Source organism: Nomascus leucogenys, chromosome 3 (assembly GCF_006542625.1).
Source record: "Nomascus leucogenys isolate Asia chromosome 3, Asia_NLE_v1, whole genome shotgun sequence".
NCBI lineage: Eukaryota > Metazoa > Chordata > Mammalia > Primates > Hylobatidae > Nomascus > Nomascus leucogenys.
Genome location: NC_044383.1, coordinates 23582058 through 23600510, shown reverse-complemented (window position 1 = coordinate 23600510; position 18453 = coordinate 23582058). Strand labels below are relative to the sequence as shown.

At 41.9% G+C, this 18453-nt stretch overlaps 1 protein-coding gene across 1 annotated transcript in view; it reads left to right on the top strand.

Annotated features, from left to right (window-relative positions):
* The first annotated feature begins 713 nt into the window (after window positions 1-713).
* ADD3 (adducin 3) overlaps window positions 714-18453 on the top strand; it is a 174116-nt gene continuing 156376 nt past the window's right edge. The window contains exon 1 of the mRNA XM_030807295.1: window positions 714-734. The gene's annotated coding sequence lies outside the window, so the exon portion shown is untranslated. The remainder of the gene's footprint in view (window positions 735-18453) is intronic.

Sequence of the window (18453 nt, the reverse complement as noted above, 5' to 3'; positions counted from 1 at the left end):
GCAGTGGCACGATCTCAGCTCACTGCAACCTTCACCTCCCAGGTTCAAGTGATTCTCCTGCCTCAGCCTCCGGAGCAGCTGGGACTACAGGCACCCGCCACCATGCCCAGCTAATTTTTGTATTTTTAGTAGAGGCGGGGTTTCATCAAGTTGTCCAGGATAGTCTCAATCTCTTGACCTCGTGATCTACCTGCTTCGGCCTCCCAAAGTGCTGGGATTACAGGCATGAGCCACCGCGCCCTACCCTACATGATTCTTTTTTAAGGGAAAAAGCAGGGATAGTTCTGACAATTGATATCTGTCATTGCACCTCATTTCTAAGCTTATCACAACAAGATAACATTCACCAAGGCACTAAGATATTTATTGACTATCTATCGATTGGCAATAAAGAGAGTTGTACTCTCTTGGTAATGAACCTTGAGGATCCCCTCCAAAAGTTCCTTTTGCCCCTTCTCTTCTGCAGGAGGACTTGGGCACAGAAGCATAGACCCAGCGCTCGGGACCTTTTGCTGGATCTGTTTCCGCTGAGGCTTCTGCTCAGAGCTGAGGCTGTGGGAATGAAACCAGAGAGGGTGCCAGATGGCAGGGTGTGGGAAGTCTCAGGCTGGAAAGGGATGGCCAAAATAAACAAGCGACTGGAGGTCTGAAAAATGAATGGATAAACATCCAGACCAAAGTCAACAGTGCTGGAGAGTCCAACCCTGTCTCCACAGCCGGGGAGGTTTCGACACGTGAGTTCAGTCTCAAGTCCTTGAAAGAACTTTTGTGCATCTGATTCTTAAGCATCCCTGCCTTGGAGGGGGTTGTGGGGGAGAGATCCCACGGTTCCTGTAGCAATTCAGGAATCATTAGATTTTCATCAACATGCTTTTCTGTAAGGTTTCTGCTTAAAAATCAGTAGATGACTGGACACTTGTTCATATTAAAGAAGTAATGTTAATTTTTTTAGTATAAGAATAGTATTGTGCATATATTTTTTAAATAATTTTTTTTGAGATGGAGTCTTGCTCTGTTGCCCAGGCTGGAGTGCAGTGGCACGATCTCGGCTCACTGCAACCTCCCCCTCCCGGGTTCAAGCGATTCTCCCTCATCAGCCTCCCAAGTGGTTAGGATTACAGGCGTGCACCACCACGCCCAGCTAATTTTTTGTATTTTTAGTAGAGAAGTGGTTTCGCCATGTTAGCCAGGCTGATCTGAAACTCCTGGCCTCAAGTGATCCACCTGCCTCAGCCTCCCAAAGTGCTGGGATTACAGATTTGAGCCACCGTGCCCAACCTTTAAAAGAATCTTTATCTATCGAACATTTACAGATGAAGTGATACGATGTTGTGCATTTTCTTAAAAATAATCTGGGAATGGAGGCTGGGGATTGGCCAAAAATTGACAATTTTGAACTTGGAGAGCATTATATTATTTCCTGTACTTTCATATATGATGCTTAAAATTTTTCATAGTACAAAGGTTTAAATAAAAGTTGTCAAAGATGCATTTATTTTTATCTCATAGAAATAACCAAAGTAGGATCTAACAGAATATTTAGGGTTTTTTTTTTTTAAGTATAAAAGATCCCTGTTTTAGGTCTGCATAAAACACAATGAAATGGAAAAGACGCAGAATTAAGCCATTTGGAGATAAAGCATAAATAAGTGTTTTACATATCTGAATATTTTATGACAGAATATCTGTGCTTTCCTATAAAGTCACAGATAATATGTGTATAGCACATTTGGTATTCTCGCTTCTTCAGATAACTGGATTGTGTTCACCTCATTTTGGGAAACAGTAAATTCAGAGAGGAGAGTTTATGATGTATGTCTAAGAGATGCTTCAGAGTAGCAGTTACTGCTTTGCTGGTTGGGGGCCCATTTGCAGTTCAGTGGGGTCTTGACTTAGACTGGGGCAAAAAGAGGAAACAACTCCGTGAAAGAAAGGAGTCTAGCACACTGACCAAAAAGTCCCTGCTGGAATTCTTCTCTGACTCAATTCATTTCCTCCCAGCCTTCTGGTATGATGGGTTTTTTGTTTATTTGGTTTGTCTTTTCAATCCCTGATAAATCTGAATTACAGTCACTCTATGATGTGTGCTATGGAGAAAAGCAAAAAAGCAAACTGTTTAGAATCCTTGTTTAAACTGGAATCACTGATTCAGCTTTGAAAGTAATACATGATCATTTCCTGGCCAGCAAAAGACCCCAAATCCTGTGTGACCGGTTCATATTTATGCAACTAAAATGCCTCCAGTTTGTTTGCTGTTGTTGGGGGATGGGTAGAAATGTTCTGCTGTTTCTCTAAAGTATGGTTGGCACAGGCGTTGACTCGGTAATCTTACTGAGTTTGCAAATGTTGTTAGGAGACCAGCACATGTCATATTACATTGTTTTTAATGCAGTAAAGAGTCAGATGATACCGCACAGCCTGCTCAGTGCGGGAAGGTGCCTGGCTGCTCTGCTAGTGGAGTCCAAATCAATTATGCTCTAATCAGGACTGTTTCCGGAACTGGTCAGAGTGAGGTTCAGAGTGAAAAGGAAAAATTGCTATTTCTCTCCAGATCCTGTTTGCATCAGCGGACTCCATATGAGACACATCCTGTTTGACCTCTGGTGTGGCGGGGGAGGGGAAATGGTCTGTTTGACTTTTGACCGTCACTGATCCGAGGGCCTCTTTTTCTCCAGGAAATTCTAGGATTAGTATTAAAACTTAGTCATCATCCTCAGTCTAACAGGATATACAGTCTGAGCTATTCAGGTTTCTCAGAGTAGTCTGTGGGACACTTGTTCAAAATGCAGAGTTTGACACAGTCTCTAGGAAGATGCTATTTAAACAAACTACCCAGGTGATTCTGAAGTACAGCCAAACTCAAGAACTTGCATCAGAATGAGAACTGCTCAAATGCAGGCCACTGACTCCAGCCAGGCCCAACTCTTCTATTTATACTCTAATACTGGGAAACTTGTTTAGAGTTTTGGGCACCTAGAAGGGACCACAAAAAGAGATGCCTCTGGTGCAGTGGCTCACGCCTGTAATCCCAAAAGTTTGGGAGGCCGAGGCGGGCGGATCACGAGGTCAGGACATCGAGACCTTCCTGGCTAACACGGTGAAACCCCGTCTCTATTAAAAATACAAAAAAAATTAGCCGGGCGAGGTGGCGGGCGCCTGTAGTCCCAGCTACGCGGGAGGCTGAGGCAGGAGAATGGCGTGAACTCCGGGGGTGCGGAGCCTGCAGTGAGCCGAGATCGTGCCACTGCACTCCAGCCTGGGTGAAAGAGCGAGACTCCTCCAAAAAAAAGAGAGATGCTTCTGTTTATGGGCACAGGAATGCTTTAGGACATCACCTTCATGCATTCCTAGGGGGCAGATAGTGAGAACCTCGCATAACGCGGGGTCAGCCTGCAGACTACAGTCAGATCCTGACCAGCTTCCCACCAAGGCACGTCAAAATGGGAAAAACAAGGATAAAGTTAATTCACTCAGATGATTTTGTGATTATTTTAGCCATATCTTTCTTGAAGTCCTAAAATAGCTGTTCTTTTAGAGATTTATTTCCAATTTATGTGGTTTTTTTTGAATGGTTAATACCTGATACCCCTTGCACAAAACTTAGAATGTTCAAAAACCTCCTACCTTGACTATGTAGGAAGCCTCCTTCCCATCCCAAAACAGTTACTGATTTCTTTTTCTTCAAAAAATGCTTATTCAAGGAGATAAATCTGTAGAACTCATTTCTAATTAAGCAGGTAGCATCTTCTTTAACAATATATTGTGGAGATACTTCTATATCAGTATATTTGGGGAATTTTATAAAATTAAGTGACAGTGATGATATATTATAGTTGGGTATTCTTAAAATGCCTTAAAGACTGCACACACACAAACACATAAACACCCCACAAAATCACACACATACACGCATATTTGGCGGCCCCATACCAGAGCCCCAAAAATGTTTTTACATTTTTTTTCTAGTCCATGAAATCTGAAAGTTAAAGCCAGGAACATAATACTAATGAAGAATAATAATAATTGTAAAATTATATTATTGTAATATAATATAATATCATATATAAGACATAATAATTATTTATTTAATAATAATAGTAAAAGGGTTTCAGACTCAAATGGGTTTGAGCTTAAGTTCTAGTTCTGTTATTTTCTAGTTCGAAGAATTTAGATAAGTTGCTGGTTTCTCTGAGCCATTTTAGCAAAATGAAGGTGGGGTGAGAAATAAAATCTCCTTCCTGAAGTTGTGAGGAGTGAATAATGAATAGAAAGCACCTGGAACCTTGAACTTGAAGGATTATCAGTACCTGGGGCGCGGCTAAGATAGCTGGCAACAGAAAAGAGCTGCAGAGAGGTGACATTAGATAAGGACTGGAAGTGCTCATTGACTTTGGCAGTTGGAAAATCAATGAAGATTCAGCCACAGAGCTCAGGGGAGTGCTATGGGCAGAGATCAGAGCTGGCAGCAGGGGTAGCGCAGCGGCTGGCGAGGATAGGAGGCAGTTGGTGCTGAACACGTGCATCCTTGTTGAAGCTCTGCACTGCGTGCTCCAGCCTCAGAGCAGGCAGGCGTTCTTAGTCAAAGAAATACTGTCTGGCAAGCAAAAAGATCTTTCTGTTCCTTTATCTGCATTTTCTGAACACCGTGAAGGCATTATACCGGGAAGAGTGATATTTCTTTAAGCCCCACTTCTTTCTCAAGGACTCCACTCATATCCTGCGGCTGTTCTTGTGCTTCTGTTACGAAACCAGCCACCCACCAATCTTCTCTAAAGACTCTTTCTCACTAGTTCGTTCACGTCTTCCTCCTCTCTCCACTTCCTCTCTGATTCTATCCCAAGAAAGCCCAACGAACCATTGGTCTAGAAGACAGAATCCTTCTCAGAGGGCAGAAACAATTCACAAATACACAATCCTCTTTGGCTGTCAACAGCGGGGTGGAAAGGGTGGGAACCGTGCTGGGTAATAATATTTGTCCCTTTACAAATGAATGAATGATGGCTTAAACTGAGCCAATCCCCAGCTGGGCTGCAGAGACACATGGAATGTGCCGAGGGTGTATCTGAGCAAAACTTTGAGGAGCTGTGAACAGACTCTGTGCCCGTGACAAACGATGTGCTGCATTTAACACAAATTAGGTGATCACAGTTGCCTTGCTGGAGCAGCAGGAGTGATACTTCGAGATAGAGAGCATTCCAGGACCTCTTCAGTTAAGGGATCCAGTTCTCTTTCTGCATAAAGAACTGGCTGTCTTGACCCTGAACCACGCACTGTGCTGTAGCATGCTACCTTTTTCCATTTCCGAGTAAGCCATCTACAGCCAAAGCCCAACTGGAAAGTTCTGGGAGAATCCTGGGCATCAGGCCCAGCATCCCAACACATGATGGGCAAAATAAGACAGAAGCCAAGGGGAAAGGGCCAGTTGCTTAGCTCTGAGAGCATTCCAAGTTCCTTGGAAGAGAGGTCTCTCCCTGCCCCCTCCTTCTGGAGAACCGAGGCCCAGTTTAACAAAGCAGAAATGTGAGGGATTTGACCTTCTATTAAACTTTGTTATTTCAAAATAATGCTCTGGTTTACTTAAAGGTACGGTGCAAATAATTGGGTTCACATGTTTCACCAATTCAGATAAAAGATGAAGGCCAATCTGCATAAATGATGACTCTTTCTTACAGCAAAACTCAAGCTAGGAAAGGCAAGACAGTATAGCTGTGGAACTGCTGAGAGCCCAGGCTTTGGGGTTAGACAGACCTTGTCACATCCTAACTGCATCGATGAATTAGTGTCTGTGTGTCTTTGGGCACTTTATCACTGTGAGCTATAGTTTCCTTATCTGCAAATTGAAGATAATAACCGTACCGGCTGGGTGCAGTGGCTCACGTCTGTAATCCCAGCACTTTGGGAGGCTGAGGCGGGCGAATCACTCGAGGTAAGGAGTTTGAGACCAGCCTGGCCAACATGGTGAAACCCCATCTCTACTAAAAATACAAAAATTAGCCAGGTGTGGTGGCGCATGCCTGTAATCCCAGCTACTCAGGAGGCTGAGGCAGGAGAATCACTTGAAACTGGAAGGCGGAGGTTGCGGTGAGCCAAGATCGTGCCACTGCACTCCAGCCTCGGCAAAGAGCGAGATGCCGTCTCAAAAAAAAAACCATACATACCTACTTCATAACGTTGTTGTGAACAAATGTATAAGGCACTTGGCCTTGTGCCAAGTAGGGTATCTTTCACTAAATAGTTTCTATTGTTGTTGGTAGGGGTTCTTGGAGAATCACACTTTATGAATGTGTGAGAATTTTTAATAAACTTTTAAATTTTGGAATAATTTTACAGCTACAGAAAATTTGCATAGCTAGCCCAGAGAGTTAGCACATACCTTTCACCCAGATTTTTTTTTTTAATGTTAGCATCTTAATATTACCGTGGTACATTTGCCAAAACTCAGAAGACAGCTTTGATACATTACTACTGACTAAACTCGACATTTTATTTTTATCCATATTTCAGTTTCCTGCTCCAGGATGCAATCTGGAATATCACATTGCATTTAGAAGAATGTTTTTTAATTAGCACAACAATCAACATTATTAATCAATCAACTAGTGTCTCTGTTCTAAAAACCTAAATGTGGGGCCAAATACGGTGGCTCATTCCTGTAATCCCAGCATGAGGTCTTGCGTTGTTGCCCAGGTTAGTCTTGAACTCCTAGCCTCAAGGAAACCTCCTGCCTCAGCCTCCCAAAGGGCTGGGATTTAAAAAACAAAAAAACAAAAAACCCTACATGTACCTTTCAAGACCACTTGAGAGGTCTTGAAAATCATTTATTTTCTTAAGTAGTTTTTTGTAATTTGTTGACCTATTGATTGGCATGGTAAGTCTTTTTTGCATGGTTAGTGAAATAGTCAAATACAGGTTAGCATCCGCCTGAATTATCACAATATTCAGTATATTTGGATTTGAAATTAATAACATTTTACTTTGTACATAATCATGTCCTACAAAGAGATGTAGTACCTGGCACTTAGTCTGTGTTCAAAAATCGTATGTTGGTCAGCTAAATGTAAAAGGGAATTCAGATCTCCCGACAGCTTGATCTGTTTACAAGCACAGCTAGGTGTAGTTTGCCATCAGCTGGGTCTTGTTTTGAATGATCCCTTGCGGCTTAACTTTGCCTTTGCACATAGAGCCTGTTTGTACAAGATTATACAGAATCTGAGCAAATAAAACTTACTATTTGGCAAACCATGAATTTCTCTTCCACCTTTCATTCATCAAGGATTGTCCCTCAGTGGCTATTGATTCTGATGTTGAAAATAATCAGTTTTGCTTTCATCTCTGAAGAAAAAAATACCTGTGTGTGCGAATTCAATTTCTAGGAAGTTAGATGTGGTAGTTGCTGTTTTTAATAAACAGTATTAACTGAAAATGATGAGAATCACCAGGGTGGCTGTGCCAATGAGAAAAACAGAGATACGGGTGTCCAAGCAGCTGTGAACTTTGTGGTGTGACCAGGTGGGTCTGCTGCAGCCCTGCTGGGACCTCAGGGGTAAGTTATTACAAGATAGGTGTGGCGTGAAGGTGTAGCTTCCTTCACCAGTATTGAATGCAGCATTGCATCCAAGGCATTCATTTAGCCATTCTTTAATTCAACTTAAAATACCTGTCAAGTGACAACTATAGACCATCTACTAGATCACTGTTACCAAAAGTGTGACCTATGGAGCATCCGTTGACCTGGGAGCTTGTTAGAAATGCAGAATTTCAGGTCCCACCCCAGTCCTCTGAATAAGAATCTGGATATTAACAAGATCTGTAAGTGATTCTCATGTCCATTAATATTTGAGAAGCACTTGGCCAGATGACAAGTGTTAAGAGCCAGGATCCTGTCAGGAGACAGATGATACATTTATTGAAGAGACTATTAATTAAAGTTAAGTTAGACTTACAGGAGGACACCAATAAGGAATGGTGAAGTGCCCTGGAACTAGTACCAGCAGGAAGTTGTTTCCATACCAGCAAGAGCTGTAGCTGTAGGAGAGGGCTATGCAGTAGAACCAATGGTCTTGGGTAGAAGAAAGCATTAACAAACTGTGCCTCAGCAAAGAGTAAGCTACAGGAATAAATAGTTCAACCTTTCTCTCATTCTCCAGCCAGTGCCTTCCAACCCAATGCAAAGCTGGAAAGCAAAAAAGTCCAGTTGATGCAGTTGGTAAAGTTCAGGTGCCCAGGGCAGAGGGCACAGTGGGGAAGGGTGGAAAGTGTCTCTGGGTCGGGCCAGGGTAGGGGTGCCAACAGAGAATATCCATCACACCACCAAACATGGCCTTTAATGTCAATGAATTTGTTCTACAGAAGAATTTATATATGTATGGTTTAGAGGTGAAGATAGCCCCTCTTGTTCCAACTTATACAAAAACTAGATTTTTCAAAGTGGCCTTGAATTTGATATTCTAGGATTCTCCCAGATCACTCTTTCACAAGCTGAGCATATTTCTAAGCAAGTATTATGTCAAAGGTACTCAAGTAGGCACTAAGAGAGAGATGGAAGTATTAAAGACGGTCTCTGCCTTCAAGAAATTTGCAATTTTAGGTAATCAGTTCTTCCTGTATAAAACTTTGCAGACAGGCTCACGTATCAGCCAGAATCCAATAAAGCAGTATTCTGAGTTGAGACTCTGGAACTAGGCTGCAGGGTTTGAAACTCAGTCCTTACTTATACTAGGCTGTGGATGTGCTGCCTAACTTCTCGGTATCTTTTGTTTCCTCCTCTGTGAAGCTGTGATGATTAAAAATAATTACCTGTTTCAAAGGGTTGCTGTGATGACTGTGAAGATAAACGAGTTAGTGGTCATCAGCTAGCACACTGACAACCCTATACGTGTTAATTATTGAAAACTAACAGAGAACTATGCCCCTAGGGGTAGAGGGTCTAAAAAGCAGAGGATCAGACTAATGATATAAAGTTCCCTCTCTAAATTTATTAAAACCTGTCAATTAAAGGAGAAAAACAAGGAGCAAATAATCACAGAGTTGGCACAAGGATAAGGAGGCATTGAAACACGTAAGTTTGAGAAACCCCGACCCCTGGTTACTTCCAGCCCCTAGATTCCATGCAATCCCTGTTTGAATGTCCTTAGAAGATTAAGAGTCTTTCAAAGGGGACAGGTTCTTATAGAGCTTTCTGGTTCAGAGGAAAATGAAATGTAAATCTAAAAATAGGAATGCTTTTAAGAAATGGAAGTTGGGGCCGGGTGCGGTGGCTCACACCTGTTATCCTAGCACTCTGGGAGGCCGAGGCGGGTGGATCACAAGGTCAGGAGATCGAGACCATCCTGGCTAACATGGTGAAACCCCGTCTCTACTAAAAATGCAAAAATAAAAAATTAGCTGGGCGTGGTGGTGGGCGCCTGTAGTCCCAGCTACTTGGGAGGCTGAGGCAGGAGAATGGCGTCAACCCAGGAGGCGGAGCTTGCAGTGAGCCGAGATCACGCCACTGCACTCCAGCCTGGGTGACAGAGCAAGACTCCATCTCAAAAAGAAATGGAAGTTGGTTGGCTGGGCGAGGTGGCTCACCCCTGTAATCCCAGCACTCTGGGAGGCCGAGGCCGGCGGATCACGAGGTCAGGAGATCGGGACCATCCTGGCTAACACAGTGAAACCCCGTCTCTACTAAAAAATACAAAAAATTGGCTGTGCGTAGTGGTGGGCACCTGCAGTCCCAGCTACTCGGGATGCTGAGGCAGGAGAATGGCGTGAACCCGGGAGGCGGAGCTTGCAGTGAGCCGAGATGGCGCCACTGCACTCCAGCACTCCAGCACGCCAGCCTGGGCGACAGAGCAAGACTCTGTCTCAAAAAAAAAAAAAAAAAAAAAAAAAAAAAAAAAAAAGAAATGGAAATTGGTTGTGTATTCAAAACTAAAGGAGTTCTAAATATGTATGGGGAAACAGCTACTCTGAGTATCAAATGTGCTATGCACCCATGCCAATAGAAGTCATGTGCATATATCTGAAGGCAGAAATCAGCTCTTGAGGCTTCGTTTAGTTACCTCTTTGTCAGGATTTCCAAATTTTCAGGCTTTTTTTGTTAGATCCAGCACTGGTTTTCTTTGCTTTTTGATGAACTTTTGACCTATATTGCATTTCCAATCTCCAGTCTTTTAGTGGAAGGCCATTAGTGACTGGTTAAACACAGTGAGCACACACACACACGTGCACGTTCATATATTACATTTCCAGACCAATTGAATTACAGAAGGAACCAATTTGAAAAGTTATTGAATTAAAACCTTAGAAGACAGAGATGGGTTTTATTGTTAGTGGTTGGCATGACAACTTGATATGCTAGAGAGTAGTATGTGCTGAGTTCACGTCGTTGGAGACTCTGACAAGTTCAAGGCCAAGGCTTTGCTTCGAAATCTTGTTGCCAAGGTAATGCAGCATAAGGCCAGAGTCCACTGAAATGAATACCTCTGACGGCTCATGCCAGCAGGAGCTATCTGATTAAAAGGGATTTTTTTTTTTAAGAAGAAGAAGAAGAAAAGAAAAAAAAAGAAACAGTATTTTAACAAGAGCAGGAGGAGAATGCAAAGGCGGGATATTGAAATATGGGCAACAGAAAGTCTGAAAGGGAAGCAGCCAGTGGATGCCAACAAGTAACTAAATAATGGGGTCTGTTTTATTAGCAAGAAGTTGGTGATGTGTGAAGGTCTGCAGGCAGGGATTCCAGCCTGCTGGGCCATCTTGCATGCAAAATGATACTGCCCCAATTTGGTTCCCTGGCTCAAGTTCAGCAGAATGATTTCACTTGATTGGTGGCCACCCTCCTCCCAGTGATAGACTTTAACAGATTTTCTTCTCTGATAATACCTTAAGGAAAATGGTTTCTGAGGGACTTCATAGGTTACAGATATTTCCCAAGATGAGAAGGGAATCCACAAAAATGTCAACTCAAGAGTAGAGGCCACCAAAATGCCACTGCCTTCAGCCACTAGAATGGCCTTTTTGATATTCGTGTGATTCATGCCCTAGTGATTTATGAGTCAGTAATTTATAAGATAATATTCTTAGATTCATGATCTTATGAGATCCTCATTTTCCTAGATTTATGTACTAATTTATCTTGGATTTGATCATGATGAAGCTGTGGTCCTTATGCTCCAAGAATGGGGAAGAAAAAGTCCTTAAGCACATGATCTTATTTCCCATAGGGATTTGACCCAAGCGCTGCGTAAGCCATCTCTCCTTTACACTTCCAGGGATTTAATGGAGATAATCAGTAAATGGGGATATGTGGCTAAGAGGGTAAGAAGTGGAATCTGAAAGGAATTCAGAATCCCAGATCAGCAGTTCTAAAGTTCCTACATATTCAGATCAGAGTACTATTTCATAAGCAAATGAGGGAGTAAAAATTTACTATGCTTATCCTACCTTATACAAATAGCTTATACTGTATAAGCCATAATGGAAAGTACTAATATAGTAGCCCCTGGAATTACTGACAAAAATCCAACTCCTGCCTCTGCAAATGATTTGCTGAATGACATTGGGGCAAAGTATTTAACATCTTTTGTCTCTGTTTCTTACGTTTTAAAACAAGGTAGATTATCCCACTTTCACCTGTAATGGTTGTTCTCTACCTGGAATATACAGCCAAATCATGGAGAGAGCTTTTTAGAAATTCAGATTCCCTAGGCCCCACCCCAATCTCTACTGAGTCAAAATTTGTCCTTTCCAAAAGCTCTACACATGATTCTGATTTGCATCTTTAAGAAGCACCAAATATTATGGATAACTTATAAAGATGAGCAAGCTGATATATGTGAGTTGTCATAAGCTCCTTAATCAAAGAAAAGGGGTACTGCTAAGTTCAGCTTACATATTCGTTCAGCTTATATTTTTAATATAAAAAATTTCCTAAATTCCAAAGAAATTTGGAATGTAGGAAACTTGGCATACATAAAGTGGCTACATTTCCCTCTACCATTTGAAGTATTTAGAGTTGTCCAAGCTTTAAATGAAAAGCTCTTTGAAGTATCTTTCTTTGTTCATGGTTTGCAATATTCCCTTCAGTCTTTATTGATCTGGGCAGAATAATAATGATGTTTATCTAATGCTTACTGGCACTCACTCTGAGTGCTTTGTAAGTGTTAGCTCATTTGATCCTACTTCCTCTTACACGCATGCTGTGAAGAGATTAAGTAACCTGTCTAAAGCCTCATGGGTAATAAGAGGTGTAGGTGGGCTTTGAACCCAGGAACCCCACTCTAGAGCCCCACTGTTAGTCACTGTGTTACTTAACCACGTGATGGGTCAGATGTTTCCAATGAATTAATTTTTCAACTATTTCAAGTGAAAACAGAAGCCTAGATGGTATATGAATTTTTCCAGGCCTCAGATCATCATATTTTAAAGTGTGAGCCTTAGACCTCCTGCATCAGAATCACCAGAGGTGCTTTTCTAAAATGCAATTTCCAGGAACTGCTCCCAGGCTTATTACACTAGAATCTCAGAGTGCAAGTGAAGACTGGGAACTGACATTTAGAAAATACACGCCTTAAGTGATTCCTGAACCCAGTGAAGTTTAAGAACCACTGGCCTGTATCAACATTTGTAGGTCACCATCATAGGGAATGAGGGTAGGTAGAACATCTTGGGAGCTGCGGGAACCAAAGTTGTTTTCCAGAATCAGTTATTGGGCACTGCCTGGGGCAGAACATTCAGTCAAGGTGGCTAATAAATGATCTGTGCAAAGCACAGCTTCTGCCCAGGAACCGTGGTTGTTGTCCTTCACGGAGGAGAGCCAGCAAACTGACAGTATGAATTTGCCTTCAGGGCCCAGATCTCATTTCTCCTCAAGGGGCTTGTGCTTGTTGGTGGCAGGGCTAGCACTGGCCTGGAACTTTGATGTTTTCCTTTTCAGTATCCAAATGCTACAGAGACTGTGTCACTGCATACGCCGTCTCTGGTATCATGGCAGAGGCGGGGAGCAGACTGTTTGGAATGCAGTCTGGCCCCACTGGGACTTTGAATTGGGCTGGAACTTGCAGAGTCTAAGAGTTTAACCGTGGCATCTTTTTCAGATAGGCAAAGAAAAGGAAGCCATCCCAGAGGGGTTGGTGTTTAGTACTCTGGAAGAAATCCATGATAATTTTTTAAGGAATTGAAAGTTTTTATGAGGGTTACTGAGGTATCATTTATATACAGTTAATTTTACCCTTTTTCAGTGCACAATTCAATGAGTTTTGGAAAGCAGCTATACTCATCATCATACCACCATTGCCAGTTCGATACGTTTTAACTAATGTATGTAGTCAAGTCACCAACATCAAGTAAGATAAAGAACATTTCCATCTCCCTGAAAAGTTCCCTAATACCCATTTGCAACCAATCCCACCATATTTCCCCAGCCCTGTGGCTGCTGCTGATCTGGTATCTGTCTGATTCCAGAATGTCTCATAAGTAGAACCTTATAATTCACAGCCTTTTGTTGCTGCGTGTCAGTAGTTCTTTCCTTTTATTACTAAGTAGTATTCTATTGTATGGATGTGCCACAATTTGTTTATTGATTCCCCAGCCGGGCATTTGGGTTATTTTCACTTTTTGGCAGGAATTGATATTTAAATGAGCTCAAATTCAGCAAGCGTTTAACGAGCATGCACAGAAATAGACTGTGGAAAACGAGATAGTTTATGTTTACAGCTTCTAATAAAAATTATAATCACACTGGAGATTCAAACTGACACCTAAAGAAGAAAGAAGTCTATTTGTGACCCTAGAAACAAACATGGAGGAAAAGGACTCCGTTCAATAGCATTGGTCTAATGATTAGAAGAGAATCTCATGCCCTTGGAAAGCCCTAAAATGACATTTCCATGCCGAGACACATGAGGGCGCTGTAACCAACCAGCATTACCAAACACCTCATTCTTACAAAAGTTGTTTGTTTTTTTAATTTATTGGAATGCTTTGTTGAAAACTCTAGTGAATTCTCACTCCCACCCTTGGTCTCCTTGGCCACTCTTGAATGACAGAAAAAAACATAGGCATCGAGTGAATCTGTCTTTGACTAGTCATCGGGGGATTACTGTACCCGACCACAGCTGTATGGTGAGGCTCCTGTCGGCTTTCCTGCTTAAACTCACAAGGAAAGGCTCCCAAAGGAACTCTAGATTAGAATACCTCATGATCACAAAGAAAACTAGGATTGTCCCTAAATTTCCATTTTTATTGTTGTTGTTTTCAGACCTTCCCCGACATAACACACAAATATTAAAACATGGATTGCTGGACAACATTTTAGAAAGACTTGTAACGTACTTGTTTCACATCTCAGCAATTTGGCTGGTTGAAAGTTGTTCGTTCTTCAATGAGGACACATGGACACAGGGAGGGGAACAACACGCATTGGGGCCTGTAGCGGGAGAGCATCAGGATAAACAGCTAACACATGCGGGGTTTAATGCCTAGGTGATGGGTTGATAGCTGCAGCAAACACCATGGCACACGTTTACCTATACAGCAAACCTGCACGTACTGCACATGTAACCTGGAACTTAAAATAAAATATAATAAAAATTTTTTTTAAAACAAGAAAGTGGTTCGTTCTTGTCAAAGCAACCACTACAATCAATTCAGAGGAAAGCTATCTTTACAGCAAAGCAGCCAGGAGAACTTAGGGTTACTGGGTTTGGCTTCTGAATGGCTGTTCAAAACAAAAACTGGAAAAAAAAAACCCTCTGGATACATTTAAAATTTTTTGAAAATCAGTGACTCATTTGTTACAGAGTAAGCAAGTACAAAATAAAAGGCACCTCATAAAAATTGCATTAGAATGTTCTGGTGGGATTCTAAATGAATTTAGCTGTGGGATGGTATATGATTTTTGTGCAAGATCCAGTAAGGCTTAGGGATTCCTCTCTTAGAGAAAGGGTTTGATTCCGTTATTTGAAAGGATGTCTTTCCAAGCCCTTTCTATAATTAATAAAATGCTCACTTGAAGAAAGATTTACTCAGTCAAACCTATCCAACCTAAAATATGACTAATTGTTTCAAGCAGAAAATTATCTCTGGCTGTCATATCCAAATTATATAACAACATGGCCTTAAAATTGGGTGGAAAATAGTGAAGAGATGATTCTAAAGGCAGAGTGTGGCTCTGGTCTGAATTCTTTAAGCAGTTTCACCCCATCTCTCAAACCAGAGGGACCAACCTGATGTTTTCTTTCTTCCTATTTGAGTAAAACTGAACCACTCGATCAAACCTGGGCCCTTCACACAATCCCACTGTGGCCCTTTCAATTATCCCCTTCAAAAGGCATTTTCCCATTCTCTCCTGACCTTATTCCTTGCATCCAAAGCTCACTGGCTCTGTAAGTGTGCTGGTAAAAGCATGGACCAATGAGTTGTTGCTGGTCACGTGATCTTGACCTGGCTACGTTACTTAACCTCTCTAAGCCTCAGTTACCTCCACTGTAAAATAGAGATTATAATAATATCTACTTCAGGTCCCCATAATAGTATCTATCTAAAGTTGTTGAGAAGAATAAATAAGATAATGCATATAAAGTAATATAATCCAGCATCTGACACACAGTAAGCCTTCAGTAGAGATTGACATTGTTATCATCATCCACAACATTATTATTATTATTATTAATTTCCAGTATGGTCCCTCTCTGTATGATCTGACCTCCCCATCCTGGTAATCCATCCTCAGAGCTCCCTGGAAAGAACTCTCCTAGTCAAACAAGCCCTTAACCACTCCTATCTGTGCATCTCCCCTGAGGGTTGTACTCCCCTCCCACCAGGGTTCACAAACAAAATGTAGTCAATACTAAAAATCTTGTCCCATCACATATTAAGTTGTGCTAAGACTACCAGGAATGGCCATCACTTTAGGTAACCATCAATTCGTGCGGCTTTACCTTAGAAGTGGCACACACTTCATCCTATTATAAATCTCTGCACTATTCATGTTTCTCTCCCATAGGGGAGAAATGTCACTTCAGTAGCATATTCTGCCCATCAACAATCTTCTTCTTATAAATGAGATTCAGAAAGAGTACCATGTGAGTGGACAGGTGTTCTGTTTAAGGAGGGGAAATGCTATTTTACATCATTTCAATTATGCGCCCAGCAAGCCATAGAGTCAAGGCACAAGTTGACAATTATAGCTCCAAGTTTTGCAAGAGAAACAGAACAGAGGAAAAGGAAATCCAGAGAGACTATCATCCCAGTTTTTCGAAACTATCTCTGGTGATAATGTCCTGCAAAAGATGAATGAGGAGAAACAAAGTGCCTCAAAATAGATATGTTAATATTTCCTTTGAATAATGGGGGAGAGGCGTCCTACAGACAATTCAGAATAACTTAGAGACAAGTTGTATTTTAAATCAGTTTTCTTGATTAGCTTCTGTGGTGTTTAGGAGTGTGGATTCTGGATCTGTCTATTTAGTTTGATATTCTGCCTCTTCCCTTTAGCCTCCTAAAGCCTCAGTTTCTCCATATGTAAAATGGGGATGACAGCATTGTCTGCATTGTCTACTCCAGTGTTGTCATTAGAATTAAATAAGATAGTCCATTTATACCACAAGCACAGCACCTGGAAAGGGAAAGGGGATGGGAGGTGAAGGAGAAGAAAATAATATAGTAAAATTAGGCCAGGTCTGGTGTAAAATTAGGCCAGGTCAGCACTTTGGGAGGCCAAGGTGGGTGGATCACAAGGTCAGGAGTTGGAGACTAGCCTGGCCGACAGGGTGAAACCCCATCTCTACTAAAAATACAAAAATTAGCCGGGTATGGTGGCGCACACCCGTAATCCCATCTACTCAGGAAGCTGAGGCAGGAGAATTGCTTGAACCCAGGAGACAGAGGTTGCAGTGAGCTGAGATTGTGCCATTGCACTCCAGCCTGGGCGACATAGTGAGACTCTGTTCCCCCCGCAAAAGAAAAAGAAAAAAAAGAAAATAATATAGTAAAATTACACAGAGAGAGGCCTTATCCAGACTAATGATGAAAGGGTGCATGAACCCACAAGTATGATTTACTCAACCTCATGCTCCTGAGGTCGAAGAAAAGCAATAAGGAGAAGGAGCTTTAGCACATGGACTTTGCCATTGTGTTTGTCCATTAGCACATCTTGGCTTATTTCCTCCTTCTCCTCTGTGTCTGATGTGGTGAGTATGCTCAATAGCCAAGTTCTACAGAAAATGAGTAATAAACGAAAAGGAGCCAAAACAATTATATACCCATAGAAGTAAGCCCACATACTAATGAGACTTTAGAGGCTCTTCAGATCAACCCTCTGAGACTGCAGAGGTTGAGTGGCCTGTCAAAGTCAAGTGGCTAAGGAGTAGCCAAGTCAGGACCAGGCTCTAAACGTGTCCTAGGGTCTCCCTCAGTACATCAGGCAGCAGGAGGAATGGAGATAATAATAATAATGTTACGTTATATCATATTTTACGTCCAATGCAACATGAAAGAGAAACTTCTATACAAGTATCTTTTAAAGTTCAACTCACAATAGGCTTTACACTTTAAATGGGTCACTCTTCATCACCATGGTGATTCTTCCAAATTTTCCTGGAATTATCAGCTGTTTTCTAATAAGGACACTCCCCAGAACTTGCAACTGCACCAAGCAGATAAATATTTCCCAGTAGAAAATACTTAGCTCCTCACTCAGCTTAGTCAGCAATTGCTTTTTCTTCTCCACTTCCCAGGAAAACAGCCTAAAGCATGCTCCTACATTTGCTTTAGATATCACAGAGTTCTTTAAAAATCTCTTGATTCTACTGATGACAAGCTTACTTCCTTGGGTTTTATGTGATTTATGTATTGAGAAACAGCCACTTTCTTGCTTTCTATCTTTCTAACTGAGCAATGAGTAGATCACAATTTAAAAACATTGGAATAGCATGGCAGCTCTTCAAAAAATTAAAAAAGAATTACCGTATGATTCAGCAATCCCGTTTTTGGGTATTTATCCAAAAGAATTGAAAGCAGGATCTTCAAGATATATTTGTACAGCCATGTTCATAGCAGCATTATTCGGCCGGGCGTGGTGGCTCACGCTTGTAATCCCAGCACTTTGGGAGGCCGAGGCGGGCGAATCACGAGGTCAGGAGATCGAGACCACGGTGAAACCCCGTCTCTACTAAAAATACAAAAAATTAGCCGGGCGTAGTGGCGGGCGCCTGTAGTCCCAGCTACTCGGAGAGGCTGAGGCAGGAGAATGGCGTGACCCCGGGAGGCGGAGCTTGCAGTGAGCCGAGACTGCGCCACTGCACTCCAGCCTGGGCGACAGAGCGAGACTCCGTCTCAAACACAAAAACAAAACAAAACATAGCAGCATTATTCACAACAGCCAAAAGGTAGAAGCAACCCAAATGTCCTTTGACAGATGAAAGGATAAACAAAATGTGCATATTATTCAGCCTGAAAAAGAAAGGAAATTCT